This window comes from Genypterus blacodes, unplaced genomic scaffold (genome assembly GCF_046128005.1).
Source record: "Genypterus blacodes isolate CSIRO-AG114 ecotype Tasmania unplaced genomic scaffold, CSIRO-AGI_Gbla_v1 ptg000067l_1, whole genome shotgun sequence".
NCBI lineage: Eukaryota > Metazoa > Chordata > Actinopteri > Ophidiiformes > Ophidiidae > Genypterus > Genypterus blacodes.
Genome location: NW_027466879.1, coordinates 15,606,097 through 15,628,376, shown reverse-complemented (window position 1 = coordinate 15,628,376; position 22,280 = coordinate 15,606,097). Strand labels below are relative to the sequence as shown.

General features: G+C 42.9%; 1 protein-coding gene across 1 annotated transcript in view; it reads left to right on the top strand.

The window, feature by feature from the left end:
* The first annotated feature begins 403 nt into the window (after nucleotides 1-403).
* Nucleotides 404-22,280, top strand: part of LOC143004997 (talin-2) — a 73,279-nt gene continuing 51,402 nt past the window's right edge. Inside the window, exons 1-2 of the mRNA XM_076156223.1 lie at nucleotides 404-534; nucleotides 21,123-21,170. The gene's annotated coding sequence lies outside the window, so the exon portion shown is untranslated. The remainder of the gene's footprint in view (nucleotides 535-21,122; nucleotides 21,171-22,280) is intronic.

Here is a 22,280-nt window from a genome sequence, read left to right as displayed (position 1 = left end):
AGTTTACATACTAAAAGAAAGAGAAATAAAGAGCCTGACCCCATATTCAATATCAAAGGTCTCATTTAATAGCTGTTTATGTCTTTATAAACCATGGAAAAATATATCCTGAACCAAAACGCCTTGAATAAACCTAGAAAGGGAATATTTTGCTAAATCCCATCTGAGATATACAGCATATGATCAGACATAATTAGTGATAAATGTGATTGTGGCTCAACTCAACCCACCGGTGGACTACAAAACAAACAGTCCACTGATAATGACGCATTTCCTCTCCCCCCCCTCCACCCCAGCGCGGATTAGCTGCCCCCTCCCCATTCAAACACACACACACACACACACACACACACACTATCTCTCTCTCACACATACATTACACACCGCCGCCGCTGCTCGCAAAGACCGGCCACTTGGAAATTTCCTCACCCGGGGAGGATCTCTTACTACAGCCGAGAAGCGGGACCGTTGCTTTTTTTGTACGTGCACCTTCCAGGAGCTGCCCGCTTGAAATGCACCATTAACGGATCCGAGGTAGGTTCACACCGCGGTAGAGGGAAGGAGAAGGCTGGTTTCTTTGCGTCTCCCACGCAAAGAAAGCAGCCTGACCTTCCCTCTCTGATCGCAAACCTGCATGCTGCGGGGGAGCCCAGCGTGGGTCTCCAAGCCTACTTTATGGGGTCGCCCATCTGGCTCCAGCTGGGGGGGCGCGGGGGCTCTGAACGGGATCCGATCTAAGTTCTCTACCCGACGCTGTGATGCTCATTTTTGGATGAACCCGAAACTTGCCCACTTCCATGCTGTTATCGTTGTGGAAGGGCGAGTGTGTACCCACCAGGAGATAGATGCCAGGTGGAGGGGGGGTCATTGGCTACGGGCTTTCTCTCTCTCCGTGCATGTGGACCGAGGAAGGCTGGTAGTTTGGCGGTGGGAATGCACAGTCACAGAGGCGTGGAGAGTTCACGGAGGAGCTGTGGTAACGTGGGTTAGATTGCACTTGGCCAGGCGGCTCAGAGCGTCGCCTCCGCCATGTTAACTTAGCATCTCAAGTCAAGATGCCACTATAATGACAATAGAAATTGTTTCCAACTTTTTTATGAACCTCAGGTGTTCTTATCGCTAAGGTTGCCGATGTGTAACGCACTGATACAAGACGATCACCTGCGCCAAGCGTGGAAAAAAAATCACGTGTAAATATACTTACAATTTTAGATGTAGGTGAATGTATAGACAATATAGCTATGATCTACCGTGTTGATATCCAATGTGGTTGTTATTTCTAGCAGTTTTCCATTCTGTGTGGTCGCCGTCTGCCACCTGCATTCACGTTTTTCGTGGTTATATTAGGATCAGCATGGCGAGGTGTGTAAATGCATGACTTCACTCAAGCACCAGCGGCTATGTAGTCAGGTTATGTAGTGTAAACTGCAGGGGTGTCTGCCAGGATAGCAGAGCCACAGCCGCACCCCTTCATACAGCACAGCAAGGCTCCTACCATACAAGCTGCCACTGCCTAATTCACACTAAATGGCTTGTTTTAAATGGTGTGTAGACAAAGCTGTTATTTTCCAAATTGTAGTTTTTTTGCCTAATAATTGAGTTGAGTGATCACTTGCCTATTTGCTAAGTTCATGCATGAGGATCAATAGCTCAATCAGCAGTGCTTTTCAGTGAGAGTGTATTTATGTGTGTGTGTGTGTGTGTGGGAGGGGAGGGGGGGGGGGGGTGATGTATGGGCTATGTTGATCAGCCAGAGCTGGTTCGGTGGCAGACATGACGGGTCAAATGAGATGGGATGGGATGGAGCACTGATGAAGCAAGAGGTGCCTGAAATGTTTGATGCACAAGTGAGTTTCTCTGGCAGTTTAATGGGTAAAAGTAAATTGCCCAGAAACCCCTATCTCTCACACACACACACACTCCCCACTCCCCTCTGGCTGCCTAGTCCTTGGATTGTCAGAAAAAGACACATGACTCTATGAGCAGCAGCCTCCACCGTGTGTGTAATGCCTCAGGAACGACTGCTGGGCTCGGACTGGTTTGTTACACATCCTCTTGGTATGGCTAATATTAGTCTACATATCTACCCTCTGTTTATGAAGATCCATTAAGACGTGTTTTCTGGAGGGAACGTTTAGCATTTGCAAAGAACATTTTCTAAAACAATCTATAGGTCGTAAAAATTAAATGACAGAAATGACAAGGGTATGAATCTCCTCTGCTGAAATGTCATTTCAAAATGGCAGCTCTTTTCCGATAAACCACATCCCCGTTCGTCCACATTGATCAAAGATGCCGCTGATTCACCTGTGGGAAAATGTCATTTTCTCAAGCCTCATGCTTGCCTGTTAACATCAGCTGGCGCCGCCGCCGCTGCTTAGTATGCAGCTCTGCCACCAGCAGCAGCTCCGATCATTTATTAAACTGACCAAACTCTATCTGCCTGGCCTGACATGAAAGCAGCAATCAAAAGCTTTTTCAATATACTAGCGACTGTACTGACCTTTGGAAAATGTGTTTATGCTCTCTTTAGTTGGGGGCTCATTTCCTCTATGCAGCAAGATCAACAACATGCTGTTTACTGTTTTAGTAGTGTAGCTGTCCATTTAGTTAGTGCTGAAACCAAGCATGATGGGAGAGCAGCATAAATCAAAGTTTCATAGTATTGAAATGTGTTTTCATATACAGTTAAATAGATGCCTTTCATTTGCTTTTATATGAGTGTCTATTCAACACAACCTGTAGTTCACCGGTCTGTTGCTTCTGATATATGCTGTGTTTTAAAGGTAGCAGTGCAAACAATGTCAAAGACAGTTGGATAGTTTCACATTTTGGGGAAAAAGCCTGTTTTTGCTGCCAGATAAACTTGTAATGGGCGTATTGCTGCCGTTACTCATCAGCGCCACATGGCTAGTTTATCGACGTGACCTCTTTGTTCGGCATGAAAAAACGCCTCTGCCTCTGCGGACACAATTACAGCAGACATGACCAAGTCATGTCCAGCCCCTACTGACCCAATAATCACAGGAGGCACAATGCAAATGCTCTGGACCATGGCGGAGCGGCCCAAAGTTCTGTCACAAAGCTGGGCCAGGTAGTACAGTGGGAATGAAGGAAAACCCGCTGTCATTATCATCACATATTGCTGAGATGCACTGTGAGGGCTGGTGTATGTCAAAAGAGACACAATTTCATACTGTGGTGATGATTTATCGTTTGTCTTTGTCATGTAAGTGGAAGGAGAACGGGTTACAAAAAAAAGCCAAACATGTCCTTTGAAAGCCTGCTTCAATTGCAGATGCTTCAAAATCCCCTAACAATAGCAGAAATTGGTCTGGCAGTTGTTTTTTCAAAGCAGTTTTGGAGATGCTTTGAAGAATATAGCTCCCAATACTGAAAATGTAACAGCAGTAATGGAAAAAAGGCCCTGTACACGCAGACAGATGTTTTTTATTTATTCAGTCTGATAACCTCGTTTCAGCTTGAAGTTGGGAATTTTGCTCTCGTCATCAAACTCTGTATAAAGAACACAAGCTGTAGTTGTCCTGGTGTAACAGGTAAAACAGTTTACACTTCTTAGAGGAGGTGTAATAGGCCTATGGAGGCACTTTTGGGATTTCCTATGACAGTGAAACATTTTTATTGCATGAGATTAAGTTATCTTATTACAGCTGTCAGGATGTGTTTACATACACACTACACTCTATTAAAACAAAACGACATTCGCTGCAAATACAACAAAAATGCTGAGGGAACTTTAAACATAGACGGAATTAATAGAGGAGCTCCTGTCTGCTTGGAACTTGGTTATTTGTTAATTTAAGCTATAAACAAGTAGTCACTTGGAATTGTTTTCATATTTCATATCGAATCGAAATTGCAATAATTTTAAGAATAATAGCAAACAATGTGATGTTTGGGCAAAATCACGCACCCCTTGTTTTAAACCTGTCATGTGTCGGCCATGTCAGATCAGTGCTGCTCTTGTTCTGGAGATGGGGAAAAGAGTGTATTGTTTCTTGAGAATGTAGTGATGTGTGTAAAGATTTAGCAAGAATAGCTTTATTTGCTTCATGTACATACTGGTGCCTGGTGTCCTTTGGGCCTTGTTTGGTTGATGCCTCAAAGAAATTGTCTTGTGGGTTGTTCTGTATTGAGGGGTTGGCTTTGCACTTCACTTCTATGGTTACATTTCATTTGCTTTGCACTTGGTGAGTCCATAAATGCATTTGAACTCTTATTGAGCTGACAGTCGTTTCTTGCTGTGCTTCATGTTTACAGTTCTACAGGGAAATAGTAGTAGTAGTAGTTGTAGAGGGTGAAGAATGGCTGACCTAGTTCAAGGTAACAATATCGGAAACTTTGACACTTGGTTGTGACCAGCCAGAGGCATGTCTAACCGTAAACACAAGAGTCAAATCACAAGATTCCAAGCAACCAGTTCCTTTTGGGGGGAAACCAGGGCCCCTTTGCCTGTCTGTAGTTAATGCACTTATTTTAGGACAGCACCAGAAAGAGAAAGTGTTGAAGTAATCTGTACTTCTTTGTCCCCACTGCAGTCTTACATGACTTTGAAAAGTATTCATTTAACCAACCGGTATCCTTGGAACACTTAAAGGATAAAAAGCAATGTGTTTGTCAAGATAAATGTCAAGTTTAAAACAGTGGCTGTGTATTTGAGGCATTTATTCCTATGAGTCCATCTAGAGTGGAATTGGAATATCCAACCAAACGTATAATTGGCGAAGTTGTGACGCTTACATCTGTCATTCTTTGAATGGATACTGACATCAAGCAGAAGCACAGCGTGTCTTGCTTTGCCTGCGTCTCACTCAGTCAGACATTCAATGTAAATGATTTTACAGTTTCTGTTACAAACTAGGGGGGCACTAATTAGAATTCATACCTCAATTCGAGCTCAATCTCTCAATTAAAATCTTGCTGCCTTGACCCTGATTGTAGGGGGCAACAGTTTCTCACGAGGGGCCACATAAGAAACACAGATGAGTTGTTAAGGGCCTAACAAATTGTCATGCTGTAATCTCTAATTCCATTTTTTGAATTGGATTATTGTTAAGTGATTTTTTTATGACAACTTTTCAATCTACTTTTTAATTTATTGAATGATTGCGCAGAACCACACTGTCCTCTGACTTTCTTAAGAAACGTTGAGGAGAAAAGCCCAATATCTTTCAGAGCTGATGATTAAAGTACTGCACAATGGATTAGATTTATGCCAGAACAGAATACAAGCTATGCGTCAGCTTTAGGTGAAAGGGAGAGGGTACACTCAACACATTGGATCCCCTCCTCTATTATTAATATGCTCTTCCCTGCATTGTGCATCAAGTTTCATGAAAATTCCGTCGTACTCCCGCTGACTAACAAACCAACAGAGATGAAAACAAAACCTCCTTGGCGGCGTTAATAAGCCTGTAGTTGCCTGCCACCAACACAAGCTATTCTTAAACAAGTGGCCTTTTGCTAATTGATTGGTTTTAAATACTTTGTATGACTCAAGGATAGGCAATGCTCGCTGTGTTTTTTTTCTTCTCCACAGCCTATAATTAAATGTGAAGTATGTTTCAGCAGATGCACTCTTCTGTCTGTACAATACACAGACTGCAAGTGCTGTGATTTAAGTCTGTGGACCCCCAGTCTGGTTTAAACATTTTGCCAGGCTTAGCAATCATCAGCACTGTTGCCAATGTGGTTGTCATAGTGACTGTGTATGAAAACCGTTGCTGCCTACTTCTTAGTAGACATTCTTTATATACAGTCATGTGAAAAAGAAAGTACACACTCTTCCAATTGTATCGTTTTATAGATCAGGATGTTCTTACCTGTTTCAACACCTTTGATGTGCCAATTATATATTTGAAACTCATGTGAAATAGCAATCATGTTACCAGAAGACTATACCAGGTTAAAGGAGCTAAAGGGACCTGCGGTGAAACAAGGTTAACAATTTATGGAAGCCTCCCTGTTTAAGTTTGGAAGAAGGAAATGAATACTAGTTATTTCTGAAGTCAAGTATCCTCTTTATTAGCTTTGCAGAACTGTACGTCATGAGATCGGTCACAGCTGTTTGGCTATAAATATATAAAACACGTGTTAAATTTCAAATTGTTTACTGATGATAGTTGCTGTTAGTCTCCGGCAACTAAAACATTGAATTTTTAGGTACTGTTGATTTTTTGCACTCTTAATACTGAAGTGCGCTTATTGGTACAGATTCTACCATTTGTAAATGTCAGAATTAGACCTTTGAAAACTAGGGTGCTTTGTTGTCATCTGAGCCTATTGAAAGAACTAAAACCAAACATTGCATGCTTTCAGTTAAGATAAGATACTTTACTAAATGTCATTACAAAACATCTACAATAAAGAAGACCAAATCCAGGTTGACTTGAAAATCACGATGGTAATTGTGTGCGCGTGTGTGTGTGTGGGGGGGGGGGGGCTTGGCCTGGTCAGTGGGGCCTGTCATCTTGACCCCTGTCTGAAAGTTGATCTGCCCTGAAATGTGTTTCAGGTTGCAGCTGAGCTCTTCAGCTATTACTGGACTGCATCTCTGGCAGAAATCCCTGCTGCCATGGTTGCCACCTCTAGCCTCTTAGTCACCAGGGCAGAAATGTAACCTAATCAGGTGTCTTTTGCTCCCTGTACATGCACTATGACACAGAGTGTAGACTTGGCTGTCTTGGATGGAGCCACGTGTGGTCTCGCGCCTTTTGTGAGCCGTATCACTTTGTCACACCGTTGCAGTTTTCACATATCGGTTGGATCTATCACTTTCACACATCAGTTGGATTGCCTCTTGATCCTCATTCTGCCTTGGCTAACCTTGTTCTACCCCTCTTTTACTTCTTCATGGGGCTGTTCAATCTTTCCAAAGCGACAGCACAGCGCAGTGGTTGCCTGGAGGTTACAGAAGCATGTTTCTTATATAGAGATGCTGATTTGCATCCGCAGGCACAGGAGGAGACACAATCTTTTAAACACGCTCTCTACCACTCTATGCTCTTAGACAGGACATGTCACTTCAGATGCTCTCAATGGGCCTTAAGCTAGTTGTAGCTGTGTTTGGTATTTTACTATACCAAAATATATTTGCACAAATATAACTGTTACCACCGTTTTGATACCTCATTGCAGCTAAGTAGAAGTTTGCTTTAAAAAATAGTTTTTATATAAGATTGCAGTTGTTCTGGAGCCTCTTGTATGCTCTAGATACTGTCCCCAGTCGGCAAACCCTCCGTGATTGTATAAGACAGAAATTCAATGCCTCCATGTATGAAGTCTTTACCCCCCAGGTCTTTTCTAAGATGACCGCTGCATCTAAGTTTCATCTGCTGCTTTCAAGTGCATTGTAAGATCCCGAGCAGTTGTCTGTAATCGTATCTAGTCCCAAAGACACAAACAAATGGAATCCTCATTACTCACAAATTTGCTATTTGTTGACAAATTTCAACATTTCTATCACTCATCAAATTATTTTCATCCTCATGACGTTTTGGTGAGTGAAAATAATCCCGGAATTCCCCGGGACATGCATGTGGAGCAGCTTGTATTGTTGATTTGTTGAGCCTGGGTGGGTGGACATTCTGGGAGTGCTGGAAATGGATCCTACCCCTTTGCTCCTCCTCAGCCCTGCTGCAGTCCGGGGCATCTATTCTTGGTTTTCCCATAAGGATAAGTCGTTGCTACAAATGTTTTACGGCTAATTTGCGTGGGGAGTAACCTTGCTGGAATAGTCCACCTCAGGCGCTCAATGTTGTTCCCAGTGTTGCATAGTAACAATTCCGAGGAATAAGTTTTGCCTCTTGACATTGCCACTGGCATGTATTAATTCTCGATGGATCACTGTAAGAATCAGATTTTGTGCATTGGCTAAAAAGTTCCTCGAAGGTTAAGCCTAATGTATCATAGTCGACAAAACCAGTGGTATGATTAAACAATTTTTTGCACTGGATACGTTTTTAAGGATCATTGCCAGCACATTATGAAGTGTTTTTTTTCTCAGTTTTGATTTTTTAGCTTCACCTCTAGCAGGAGTAACTATTGTTATTCTGACTGCAGCCATCCGTTGCCTTATGAACTGTTTAATGTTATCGAATAGTTATTGAATCAAAATTCTTTTCCCTTGGATTCCTTGGGTCAATGTGCATCATTCTACATCAGTTGACCTTATTGTTGCACCACAACAACTTCAGAATGTACCATAGTAAACTTGTAAAACTTCATATAATATCTCTCTCTCTCTCTCTCTCTCTTATTCTTATTATTACTTTAATAAAACCTTCAACATTTTCACTCTCCATGAAACCTTGAACAGCCTTTTCTCAATCTTATTTCACAGTTTTGTCAGCTGCATTTCACTCGGTAACACTCCCGAACACCAACCAACCAGACACTGCGAGATTCTGTAAATGGATGGCACCAGGAATAGCTCTTAAAGTGGCTCTTAATGTATGACTGTTACACAATCGTACTGTCAGTGGGCCTTGCCATTGGCTGAAACCTCCATGTCTGGAACAGGATTGCTTACATGCACCCGCACCATTACTACCACCACCATTCGGATAAAAAAGAGCACTCCGATGTCACTTGTGTAGTTTCTAGAGTTTCTAAGAGCTATATAAGGGCAAGCATTCTTTGTTTATTAGTGAAGAGAGTCAATTGGAGCGCTGCCAGGCCTCAGCTTGGAAAACGGGGACAGACGGAAGATGAAACACCGCTCAAACACAGTGTACTCTGCTATGTTCAGCTGTAAACATTGGTCCTCTTTCTTTTCTACAGCTGTGTCGTGACAATGACAGCTGGCTTACATTACATTGAGGAAGGCTCACTGTTAATCAAATGGCTGAAAATAGTCTTTTACTCGCATGGTGCGCAAAGGGACGAGCTCACTAATGCAACCAGCGCACAGTAGTTGACATTAGATTCCTCTCAGTGTGGTGGTCTCTCCCGTTATGAGCTGAGGGGGAGACTCTTTGAGAGGGGCCACCCACCTGCTGCAGGCCACTCGTTGGGTGTAGCGCAGTATGCTCGCTCGTACTTTAGTGCAATGCAATGAGGTGAAAATACTATTTCACTGGCAAACAAGGTCTTTCATGTTTCTTTCCTCTCTCGTTGCTGCTTCTGATGCATTCGACCCTTAGTTGCTCGGACATTGCAATGCCTCCATTCCACGAAGACCGAGGATGTTTTTGGTTGTTTGTATTTGTCAAGCTGAAGTCAGCCGCCTGCGTGTTCTCACAAGACTGGAACCGAACGTTGGTGGCTCTTGTTGCCTTTGCCAGCGTTCCGGGTGGGCATAGATGTCACCGTGCCAGGTTCTAACGTCGAGGCGGCTGTTCACTTGCTCATTGTGTAACTCTTAATCTTGTGGTAAAGGGCATTGTTATTTCATAATTTGTGTTCCTGCCAATTTGGAAGTGTCACTGGAGTCCCTTTGTCATTTGCAATTGATATGAATTTGCGGTTAAATGTCACTTCATGTCGAAAAAGATCTTTAACCTTCCAGCTGGAGCTGTACGAGGTCTTTGTTTGAAAAAGAAAAAAAGGTCTGGTAGCTAACTGCTCATTTTTACTAACTATTATACGTAAACTAAACCAAGCCTTACCTTCATCTGATGACTGTTACTACACTGCTCCCTCCTGAGACCTCTGCCTGTAAATGATTTGATAAACAGTCATTGTTCCAATTGAAACAATGTAATCAAACAGCAGATAATTTTGAGCAAATCAAAATCAGATTTTTCAGGGAACTTCAGAGTTTTAATCTGGTGCACGCTGTGTTTGTTATTGGCATGTCGGAGGGGAGCTTGTTCTGTAGTGGGCAGTAAGACAGAAGCTGCATTGTCATATTCTCCTCTTTTAAGATGGACTCAAGCTTTTTGTCTTTTGGGTAGAATGCCAGCCTTGTCCTCACTCGGCTTACTTATCTCCCCAGTGCAGAACACGCCCTCAGGGAAATGACTTGGAGAGGGGGTGGGGGGGGGAGCGGGGGCATCCCCACCCACTTCTCCACCTCCCCTGACAAGACTCTGGAACGACGTCTCTCTCCCTTTGAAGTTTGAGTTTGGCTCTTTGATACGTAGGTATGCTGCTGAATCCAGGTGTCCTTGCAATTATTTACAAGGAGATCTCCTTTTGTTTTGAGGTAGATGGAGAAAGGACTCGTTGCTTTTGTGAAGGATTCCAGAACTTGGATGCAAAAGTGGATGCAAATGCAGCACTTTGCATGTTGAGTTCATAGTCTTCACCTGGTGGATGAATGCTGGATGTGATAGTTGGGCAACACATATGGCGTGTGTGATTATAGGGGATATATTGTGCCTTTTGTCGTCCCCCCCCCATCTTTATAGTGTCATATAATCACTGCTTTGTGTTGAATATTGTCCAAGTTGCAAAACCTCAGCTTAAGGAAAGGGAGGTTCTGTCTGGTAGCTTCATCTGGATCCAGGCTTCTCTTCTGTCAGATATGTTGACATATGCAGCATATATAACACATCTGAATTTACCCACGTAAACACCTGGTTAGTCACATCCACAATGACTGATCAGGATATTGGCAGGCATGTTTTTATTATGCAGTCTGTGCGTGTCAAGACTGATCCCACTGTCCAATCAATGACAGGGGAGCCTGAAGGAGACGCTATGTAACATGGCCTGTTTTCACACCGTATGCACAGCAGTGCAGCAAAGAGGGCGTGGGAAGTGTGTTTACTGCAAACTATACTCAAAGACGTTCATCTACACAGCCATTAAACACACTGGTATTCTGTTACAAATATATATGACATGTTGATTCATGGGAGAGTCTGCAGCTCGTCTTTAACCCATAGTGCTCGTCTCCTTCTCCTCCTCCTCCTCCCTCTCTCCCGTCTCTTTGGTGAGGTCGTGGTATTCCTGCTGAAAGATAAGCCGTCTTGGACTCAGTCCCAGTCTGCTGACCTAGCAGAAAACAGTAGCAGCTAGCCACCCCACCCCACCGCAGCCCTCAAACCACTGCGTCGCCATGCTTTCCCCCTCTTTATCTCACTCACTTTTTCTTTATTCTGCCACTTGATTCCACCCCGCGCTGACGTTCTCTCACCACCATCTCTGTTTCATTACCACCACCCTGCCTGTTCTTTCCTCCACTCCTCAGCAAGCTAGCGTGTCAGCACCTCAGCTGCAGGGATGGAATGACACAGGTTGCTTCGCTGGGCTGTAAATTGACACGCGCAGCTGGTAAATTGAGGAGAGTGTGTTGTATTGATTATTACAAGATAGAATAGTCACACACTGCCATTACGTATGAAATATTAGCTGCGTCCCAAAGGTATAATGCAAACCAATACTACTGTAACATAAATAGTGGAGTATTTTAAGCAGTGTAACATGCTTTACTGCTGTTCTAGGCCGGAAATGTGTGTAGATGTGTGTGTGTGATGTTGTGAGCCAATGTAATTATTAATGATCTATGATGTAGCCAGTTTTTAAGCAAGATGGCTAACTGCTGGAAAATGTACTTTCATAGGCATTACTGTACTGGCTGACATGCCAGGAGAGTTACATGAGCTAGTTGGCAAGGTTACGCAAAGGATACATAAAATTAGCCATATAATTATTATGAAATTTAAGCAAAATGTAAGGATGTATATGTGAAAAGCCTTCCTGATGAGGTTTCAAGAAAAAACTAAAAAAGTAACCTTCATTTGACCTTTCATTGTCTTCATTTAAGCTTTCCTTGCCTCTTGTTTGCAATAGTGAATGATGTGGAATAATTTATGGTTCATGTGTGAAAGGAGGTTACGCCTGATTTGACACTTTAAGTGCCATGAGGATGAATTTTGAGCCTCTGTCAATGTAAAATGCATTACAGGTGCATCACATTATCACATTTATTAGATCACAATTGCTCAATTTTCAAATAGGGATTTTTCCACAAATGGAAGGAAATGCTTTGTTGTGTTGTGTTTGTTGTATTGTATTGTACAGCGATACACATCTCTGACAGCATCAGTCAGATTTGAACCAAATGATTGTCAAGTAATGATCATGCTGTCAGTGTTTTATTTGTCCGGACTGACAGAGAACATCACAATCTATCAGAATATACTGTTATAATGTATATGCTGTATGTGCTATGTTCATCTGAATTGTCGATCTGTTCTTCCACACCGTTTTCAGATGCCCGGGGTCTATTTGCATGTTAACTGACAGCCACCACGGCACATTTCAGAGTCTGTCTCCAAGCTCTCAGCTCCCTCTCTCTACTTCTCTTTCCCTCTGGCTTCATATTGTCGTGTTAAAGCAAGACGTGTGTGCATGTTCACATGCTTGGGTGCCTGCCATTGCCATCCGACTCCCCAAGCAAAGAGGAGTATTTTAATGTGTATGAGGCAAATTGGGAGAGGCTCCTGCCTGCGCCTAACAATAGAACTGACAGTGGAGGGGCTAGGCTTTCACGCTGGAGACGGCATGGAAAAACCGGACTCGGAGTCGCTGGATTGTTCAGGCACAATAGCCAGCCACAGCCCTGTGAGGCAGTTTGCCATTCATGTCATGTTGTTCTCCTGCTTTGGTGTCTCTGGGCCTCTTCCCAGCCACCAGTCTGCTATTTAATTGGTTCTTCTGGTCAGCTTACCTGCATGGAATTTTTATCTCTTTAACTTGACGTGGAATTGCAGTGGACTTCTCAAAATGCTACAGCGCACATAAAAGGGTATTCAAGCATTAAAAAAACCCCTTACCTGCATAACCTACCAATGGAAAAGCTGATGCATGGGTTCCTTATGCAAATTAAATGTATATGGATTCATGTAGTGTAGCTGTTTACTAAATTGGGTATTGAGGGCCAAAGCAGCTGGAGCCAGCAGGCAGTAAATATCTGCTTTCAGCTGTCCACCCATGGAGCGGATTAGAGGGCTCCCATATGTCCATGGCTGAGATGCAAGAGAGATTAGGTAAGTAACTAATGAAGAAGGTTTGCCCATCCCAGACTGCGTGCTTGTCAGAGGGAGGTGCTGTGTAACAGACTGGGATTTGATTTCATTTATCTGGTGAATGAAGTACACGCTTCTGAAGTTGCCACTGTGTATTTTATGGATTTGTTTGGATCAGTTTAGGGGACATAAACGGCAAATGTATTGGTCAACAACATCAACAATATAACCCTCAAGGCTTTGACAGCATGACAGTGCGGTGACAGGCTCTCTCTTTCTATTTAGTATTATGAAAAACCTGACTTTCTTGATTTCTGTTGGATGTGCAGCCTTGGGCCACGACAAATTTTATTATGTGATCATTTAGTGTCAAAGATGTCTGTGTTAGAAGATACTCTTTGTCCCCCGAGCAAGGCTCTGGCATAGACTGTGACATGCCAGTTAGTGTCTTTATATTAAATTGTGCTGGGTGCATAATAACTACTTAGAAAGTAGCTTGATACAGTGCACCATCACTACCTAGGGCTCTTTCAAACCTAAAGTTTGGAACTAAGTCACAAAAGAGGAACTTTGTGGTTCCTTTCATGAGTTCCTTGCTTGGGTTACAACCACCCCTCAAGTACTCTCGGTTGCTTTTTCACTATGTACAAAAACAAGCCAAATGAATATGAAACGGTGTGAAACTGCAGCTGTTTAGGCTGCAAGACATCTTTTCCCCCTCTCATATGAAGACTTACATCATACATATTTGCCCTGTAGCCACTGTGATGGAACCTGTGAGTGAAGAAAACTAATTATTACTATAAACTGAATTCTGAGCCTGATACTTTAGATTGACGGCCATGGTTCATCCCCTCCCACATGTCTTGTCATATCACAACTTTGAAACCTTCGCCTAACTAGAGGGAGAAGTCTCAACCTGGAGAAGGAGCTACTAATGCAACAGGAAGTGTAGGTTTGGTATCAAAATGCTTCCTGGTTCCTTGGTGTGAAATGACGGCAAGTTCCCTAGAAGGTTTCTGCATTGTGTCGTGTGCCATCGGTGGAAGCGGTGAGATGTGATTCAAGCTGTTCCTCCATGCCGTGACTGTTGGGCAGCTGGTGTCTCCACAGCCAATGTGACCTTACTGAACCTTTGGACGAGGCCCAAACCGTTCAGCTCTCGGCCTCAGTAAGCCTTCCTGGAAACATCGTACGGCCTCAACAGGATCAAAGAACTAGGAGGACATGTGTATTGTGTGATCCATGGGTATCACACGAAAGCTTCGGTGTTCTTTTCTAACTAAGTGTGAGTCTTTGCAGTTTCACGAAGTCTGACCTCACTAATTTATATTCCTGTGTAACGTGCACAATGTGTGGAGGCCTTCCAATTAAACATGAAGAATTTCCGTCAGACAACGAAAGGAGACGGGCCTTAACCTGTGTGACCCCTGTGTTTGTGTGTGTCTGTGTGTGCGTGCGCATTTGCAGACGGAGTGTACAATTTCATTTAAGCCCAGTCTGCAGCATGACGGCGGCGGTTTAGCCCCCTTGTGCCTCTCTGTCTCACTGTGTGTCTTCTCTCTCCACTTCCCAGGTCGGTGAAGGCTGGCTTTGTTCAGCTCTTGTGATGTTTTGAAGCACTCGGCGCACGTGCATTTTAGAGGAATTCAAGTGGGCAATATCGGCTCCAAAGATGGCCGCTGATTAACGAGGGGATGAACAATGTGGATGATGATGGGAAAGGAGTGAATGATTTGGGGTGCTGTGCGTGCTGCTACATGCTTTCAGGTAGTTGATGATGTCTTTTGTGGTCAGTATTGTAACTGGGACAATACACGCAGGCTTTCTTTCTATGGGTTTATTATGAGCAAGGCCTTGGATGTGCTATCATCATTCTTACTTATTACAGCGGCGGTGGTTAGAGCACGGTATTATTTATTGCGGCAGAGGAGGTGAACATTGTAAATGCAATTTCCTGAGTGTGTTAGAGCAGAGTGTACCTTCAGAAAGCAGCCATGTGAAATGGAACAGGAGTTTGTTTGCTGTAAAGAACAGCTGAGATAATCCAGGACTGTGGCCCATTTGGTTTTATACTACGTTTTGTAGATTTGGTCTCTCGTGCCACTTATCTCAACAAATTGTCGCTTTATGCCGTCTCCATGCCAGTCACACGCAAAGGAAGAAAGCCAATACAGATAAAAAATGTAAACACGTTGTTCTACTCCACCGTGCTGGGTGAGTTTGATTCCATTCGTGGCACGAGAAATGGGGCTGGAACAGCAGAGAGGCTCTGTGAAATTGAATTAGTCGCTGCCCCCCTCCTTCCCCTCTGGGAAGGCAGAGCTAATCATTGAGAATCTCTGCCCTCCCAAGAGAGGGTCGAATGTTTGCCATGTATGGAAGAGAGCCGAAAGAGTGTCTTGTGTCTTCTTGTGTGTGCGTGAGTGAGTGAGTTGTGTTGTCTGTTTTTGTGTACGTCTATGCCTGTGTGTGGTTGTGTGTGAGTGTGTGTGTAAATGACTGTGTGGTTTTAGATTACTAGAGATTGTCTATACCGGGACAAGATTAAATGGTTTGTGTGGATGCAGGACTCCTGACCCCTTAACCTCTAACAGGGAGGCCGTGTGTGTGTGTGTGTGTGTGTGTGTGTGTGTGTGTGTGTGTGTGTGTGTGTGTGTGTGTGTGTGTGTGTGTGTGTGTGTGTGTGTGTGTGTGTGTGTGTGTGTGTGTGTGTGTGTGTGTGTGTGTGTGTGTGTGTGTGTGTGTGTGTGTGTGTGTGTGTGTGTGTGTGTGTGTGTGTGTGTGTGTGTGTGTGTGTGTGTGTGTTCACGCGAGGTAAAGCAACAGCTGCACTCCAGATGTCTTGAACTCACACAAACCCCCCCAAAAAGGAACAAAACCGAATATTTTCCACAAAAAGTTTAAATGTATTGATTAATTTAGTGTTTTAGATAATTGATACATTTGGTACAAGTACAAACATTTGATATTAACGGCATGCACAGTGGGGGTGGGTAGTGTTGGACTTCATTGATCATAATGCCATAGCATTTACTTACTTTATACTGGCCAATTTTAGCTTTATCTAAATCAAGGAATCCAATAACAGCTTTGTAACGGAGCACATCAGGGAGCAGAGACCTGGACCCTGAAGCATCTCTCTAACTCTTCTCGGTAGCATGCCGACGTTTGACAATGACCAAACAAAAGGTGTGCCAAGTGGAGGACACGAGATACTGAAGAATGCTCACACACCCTGGAGGAATGAGGACATCACCATTTTACGGCCCTCAGATCCACAGTGTCTGAGGATTCCCCACCATTAAGAGACCGAGAGCTAATAATAATAGACCGGTAACATTAAATAAAATCCAGAACATTGGGTCATATGTGGGTGTATGAAAAGCAAGATAATGCATAATGAAGCATGAAACACATAAAAAAAGGATTTTTGCCCAAATGTATTTAAAAAATGATTTCATTTTAAATACTGATAAATGTTTCCAACCTTTTTAAAATGAATAAATTGTATGTCTTAGACTAAGACATTACATTCAACACAACACTTTTTTAAGTTTTAATTTAATAATATTTGCATACTTTTAAGGAGGCCCTACATTTTAAATAGAGTTTCCAGAATGTGTGCACTTTACGAATGTATTTCTAGTTCTTGTTCGTTTGCCACAAGCCCATTTTCTCTTAATGAATGGCGGTGACAGGAATCCTCCTATCAGCTGGTGGTGTTTCTGTTATACACGATTAGATTTCTATCTAATCTAAACTCTATCATCATTCACTATCAGTCTGTGATGAAATAGAACATCCTGAATGATTTCCCTGTTCTTTTTGACACACTGATATCAGTGATGTCCATCGTAAATGTACACATTCAGTTGGTACGGTTGCTACATGATGATCGGCGTTCTAGACAGGTGGCTCACGATGAACGGGTGGTAAATTCTGAATCCGCAACTACACGAGAATCCTCCCCTGCTTGCATTTATTAAACCCTGATCCCATGGACCCATTTGGCTAATTGCATATCTGGGTCTGCCACTTATCCATCAGAGTGGCGGAAAGACACCACCAGACAATTACTGGACCCCAGTCACTGTTTTGCAAGGCTGAGCTCTGATGTTTGCAATGATTAATAACATTTAATCTGCTGCTATGAGGAAGCCTCTTTCCTTAGACCTGCAAATGGTGGTTGACCTTTTTGTTTCTCGGAAAGGGTAACTCGCTCACTTCCTGCATTTTAGGGAAGTGCAGGCTGCAGTTTTGCGTTTCATTGATGCGCTGTTAAGAAGCTGATGGGAGAGAAGTTTGCTGATACAGGGGGAATGAAATGATTGGTTTGTCCTTCATGCTACAGTGCAATGCCTCAAGGACGTGGTTGCAGAGACTGTTATGCCATGGAAGAATTACTGCAGCAAGCCTGTTGCCACACTAATGGCTACTAAATTATGGATTGTTTCGAAAGGATCCACCACATTTTGGATGGCTCCTACAGGAGGGAAAGCTGAAATTTATCAGAGGTGACGAGGTTTAGCTATATTTTAAGCTTATTCAATTTTTAGACTCAGTTCAGGTCATCTGGCTGATGTGTTACACCAACCAGACATTATGATGGATTACATTTATGCTTAGATTTGGGGCTGTTTTAGTCCTGGGGTAGTTTAGTCAGAGGGTTTTGTACATATAAGGTAACTTGTGCAAACTGTTTAGGGGAAAATGTAAGTGGGAACAAGAAATGTTTTCCCCACTGCAACAGCTGCCATTGATCTATAAGTTGGCCTTGAGCTAGGAACTTAGCACCCAGCCCCCATTAGATTTAATGGAGTTGCTCAGTGGCAACAACAGATATTTTCCTGGGCAGCTGCTATAGTGTACATATACGTGTGAGTCTGTGTGTGTGTGTGCACGTGATAAATTCTTTTGATGTATACAAATTCATGTTTTGCATGATGGTAGGGATGGGCGGGTCAACTAGGTTGAATATTTGTTTGTTTGTGGAAAGTTGGGCTCATAAAATCATGTGATTGTTTTCTTTTGACACTAAATGACTAATGATACTGATACTAGAATAGGATGAAGCTCTGTTTCTGCACCCTTTCATCACGCAGCTCCTTTTGTTTTGAACTTACCTGCTCCCAGCACGCAGAGTTAAGCATTTTATTGAATGTATGAAAGGGGAAATAAATCGCATACCAGGATGTCAGCCGTTGCCATTCAAAATACAAAAACAAACTGATTACAATAACAGGTCATGCATTCCAGCCCTCTGATGAAATGTTTGAGGCATGGATCTCAAACCATGAACCCATAGTGGGCCAAGATGCTGCAAGTTTTCAGTCCAACCAACAATCCCTAGCTGAATTCTCTTGGCGAGGGGATGCAGATCATTGTTATCAGCAGGTGTGTTGTTTTAATTGGGCTGAAAAACGGCACAGCGTGATTTGAGACTGACGGCATGAATAATAGGGATCAGATTTTATGTCTAACATGCCAAAACTCTGCACCTTACCATGCGGTCACCCTGTGCTCCTTATAGACACACCTCTCTAGATAATAATAGCTCCCAGTCTGGCTTGTGTGCTGCTGTGTTTTGATATCATGGTGTAAATCCAGCTGTGTTCCCAGTGAACAGGGTGGAGATGTGAGAAGTCATAGCGGGCAACTTTATTAAAGCCTCATATTTGCAACTGAAGCAGGTTTCCTTGGCACCATATTGTTGAGCGGCCCGTCCTCAGAACCCGTCTGCAGTGAGAGATTAATGTAGCTTCAGGCCGGACAGAACAATGAGGTCTCATGTTGCATATTGTGTTCCTTTAGGTTGCCTGTGGTGACATACCTCTGCACCACATGTCTGCAGACCCCAGGGAACCAGATGACAGCCCCACTTAGTCAGGAACTCAAAGCTTTCCTCTGGTGTCATATTGGTATTATAAGTTTGGTTATCATATGGCCAAAACTTAAATCCAGTGCAGCAAAAACAAACAAGCTTGTGTATTAACAGCTGCAGGCTCAACTGTGTTGTCTCTTGGTCATGTTTGCTATATAAGTTTGTTCAAAGTAATTCCCCTGAGGCTCCGAATAGACAATTGGAGGAATGCAAGTGTCTCTTTACTTACATGAGATAATGTTTCTATGTCCTTAGGTGTGTTGTGTTTAATGCCAGTGCTTGTGTTTATTTTCCTGGAGGCAAAAGGTTTGGCCCTTTCTCCATCAGTTCATTCAGCAGCTTTTCAGGGATTCCTTTGTCGTAGAGGCTTTGTTTGTTTGATTTGTGAGAATGTTTCTCAGGGTGGTTACAACATGATATTGCCATGTTGGTGACCATGTCTGACCATCTTGTAATTCAATTTTAAGGGATATTGGATCATCTGTGGCTTGTCATCGTAATGTTTTTCATGATTATTCAAGTTGTAGCTCTATGCAACTGCCTAGTGTACTGCACCTGTACAGTACATGCAAAGGTTGAAATATTGCAATTATCTTACCTTGCAGCAGTAGAATGTAGGTAGTAGGTTTAAATGCTGCATGTTGCTTCATCTCCTTAATCATCCAATGTTCCTATTCAAATGAAGCGATTGCTTGCATGTCAATGAAACGCCTGTGTTCATTAGCTTTCTGCTCGTTCACCAAGAAATAGACCATAGAAACAGAAGCAGACCTAACATGATTTGATTTGAGACACTTTTCCAGCCACTCTTCTCTGTTCTGTTCAAGTGTCAGCAAGTAAATGACACCTGAGGGGCTGGGGTTGGTGTTGTTCCAATAGCTTTGTGGTGGAATCCTGATGACTAAGCACGCAATCACAACCTGGACAGAAAGGGGCTGCCCTGATGTTTGGGACTCATGGCTTTGAGGGAAATCCATTAAGATGCTGCAATCCCTGCAAGAGGAAACAACCTAATGCTACCATACCTGTGCTGTGTACGTGTGTGTGTGCGTGCGTGTGTTCACATCAGTATCTGTGTAAATGCTGCGTGTGCAAAGTCTACCCCTACCTAACGAGAGATTGCACACATGCAGCAGTAGAGTTTCCCATCAGTCACAGCCTGTCAAGCCGGTGACTGCAGGTCATTAGCTCCGACTGCAGCCATCATGAGTGCACACCCTGGATACGCCTGAAAACCTGCAGTGTGTGTCTTAAAATAGTCTACTTAGCCATTTATTGATTATTCTAGTCCAGAACACGAGGACCACTGTAATACCAGATCAATCAAGCTGATTGCAAATCGTATCGTAGTGGAATGCAGTGGAAAAATTGGAACAGTAATGTAATACAGCTGCTTTGAATGAAACCCTATAGGTGCTGTTGTTGATAAACCTCTTTACATAAATGGAGCTTGATGAGTATTAATTCAAATAATGATATTTAAAATGTGATTCATGCTATTTGCTCCTATTGGTTTGCACTGTTCTGTCTGTGGTGCAATCTTAATGCAAAATGGCAAATATCGCATGCAGGGTCCTAGTGAATAAAGTATACAACCAAAGGTGGACTTTTTAAAGGAATGAATGAACCCTGAAGCAGTATTATATTATAGAAAAGACATTCTCCCTTTTTACGATTCTTAAAGCATGAATTTTAGATGCCATCTGGAGGCAAACGTAGCTAATGTTTTGCGTTCCTGTATTTTTATGGCTGTCTGGTCTGTCAGTGACGTAGCTTGATATACCAGGTCAAGTAAGATAAAGTCAGGATCTGTGCCAATGCTGATCCTGGGAATTGCTCGGGGTCATCCAGAATGTGGACTTCTCCCTCTTTCAGCAAAATCTCCTAATAAATATTTGCTCTAAGTGCTACAGTTCACTCATTCCAGAATCAACATGTTTTGTTTGTTTCCGTGCACGTATCACATATCTGATGCAGAAATAGACTTGTGCGTAAATAGAAGGTTGATCATTTGAATTATTTAACAATCTATATGTATTATATTTCACTATTTAATAATTCATACCTCTACTTCTGTAGTCTTAAACAAACAACTGTCAGTCTGCCTTAAAGAAGCAGCAGCCGTTCATAGCTGAATCACATGGTTAGAGGTCGGCTCTCTGTTGTAGAAACTCACGGAAAATTAACTCATCTGCTGTGTTCACGACACGTGTTATGACTTTGTATGTAAAACAATGCACCGTACTGTATGTGTTCTGTACGTCTCATCATTTTCTGTTTTTCTTTCTTTCTGTTCCCAGCTGTGAAGATCAGCAGACGTCCTAGGCTGCATTTCCCTCAGCATTAAGGTAAGAAGTCGGAACCACCGGGACTTGTAGCTGAGAAACGTGAACATAACCATGGCTGTGCTGTTATTTCTACCACAGCTTTCTCAAGATTACATCAGTGTTCTTAATAAGCGGTTTGCACTATGAATGTCTGGAATACTGTGTAGTTACCAAGACTAGAGGTGTGTTACGTAAGGCACTATCAGAACATAAATTCAGGACTAAATGAGGAACTACTTTACCCAGAACAAGCCAGACTCCCATGTCCACACTCCCCACAGTGTCCCAGTCTCACACCACCTTTATCCATTATGCACCACTCGCTGCTCCATCTTTCAGAGCCGCTTCCATTGTTGTCATCTTTCAATAGTTTCGTCTTAATTTTGTATCTATCTTCTAGCTTGTCTGTTCTCCACTTGTATTCTGGCTGTACACTTACACAGAACCTCACACATGCACTGACAGCAGGCTGCTAGTCATGCTGGGAGTAGTTTGTGCTGAGTGGAGCTGCGGTGCGTCTGGAGAATAAACCCCTCTCTTTAATATGTGATACATCCTGTCTGTCCTGGGCGCTGTTGCAGCAAAGTCGTCCACTTCCTCTATACATTTACTTTACATGTGCTCACCTAGTAAAGCGTATAGTGTGTGTGCACGTGTGATGTAAAAACCACAAGTATGATTCTGGTAGTGTAGTTACATCTTCGGTCGATACAAAATAAATGTTTTATTTTACAGCGATTTCTTATTTAAACCAAATGCCCGTGCTTGCTGGCACATCTGCATCTCTCCATCTCTGTGTACAGTATACTGTATGTTTCCAAGCTGACTCGACAAATTGCTTTCAGCTGCTAGTTTACTGGCAACATCTGGTCTCCAGAGCAGTCACTGGAACCACACTTCATCCCACAAGTGCTGGGACTTCATGGACTCTAATATCAGATTGATAGATTTGGGTACAGCTCTGCTTGAATAAACATTTTGTCTATGCAATGCAGTGTGATGGAAGGAGAGGCGTCCCCACAACTCTGCCCACCTGAGAACATGAGGCATGATTGATAATTGTGGTAGCATTTTCCCCTTTGTGGCAGTTGGTGGTATAATTTCAGATCTCAGATTCCATCAGTATCACAG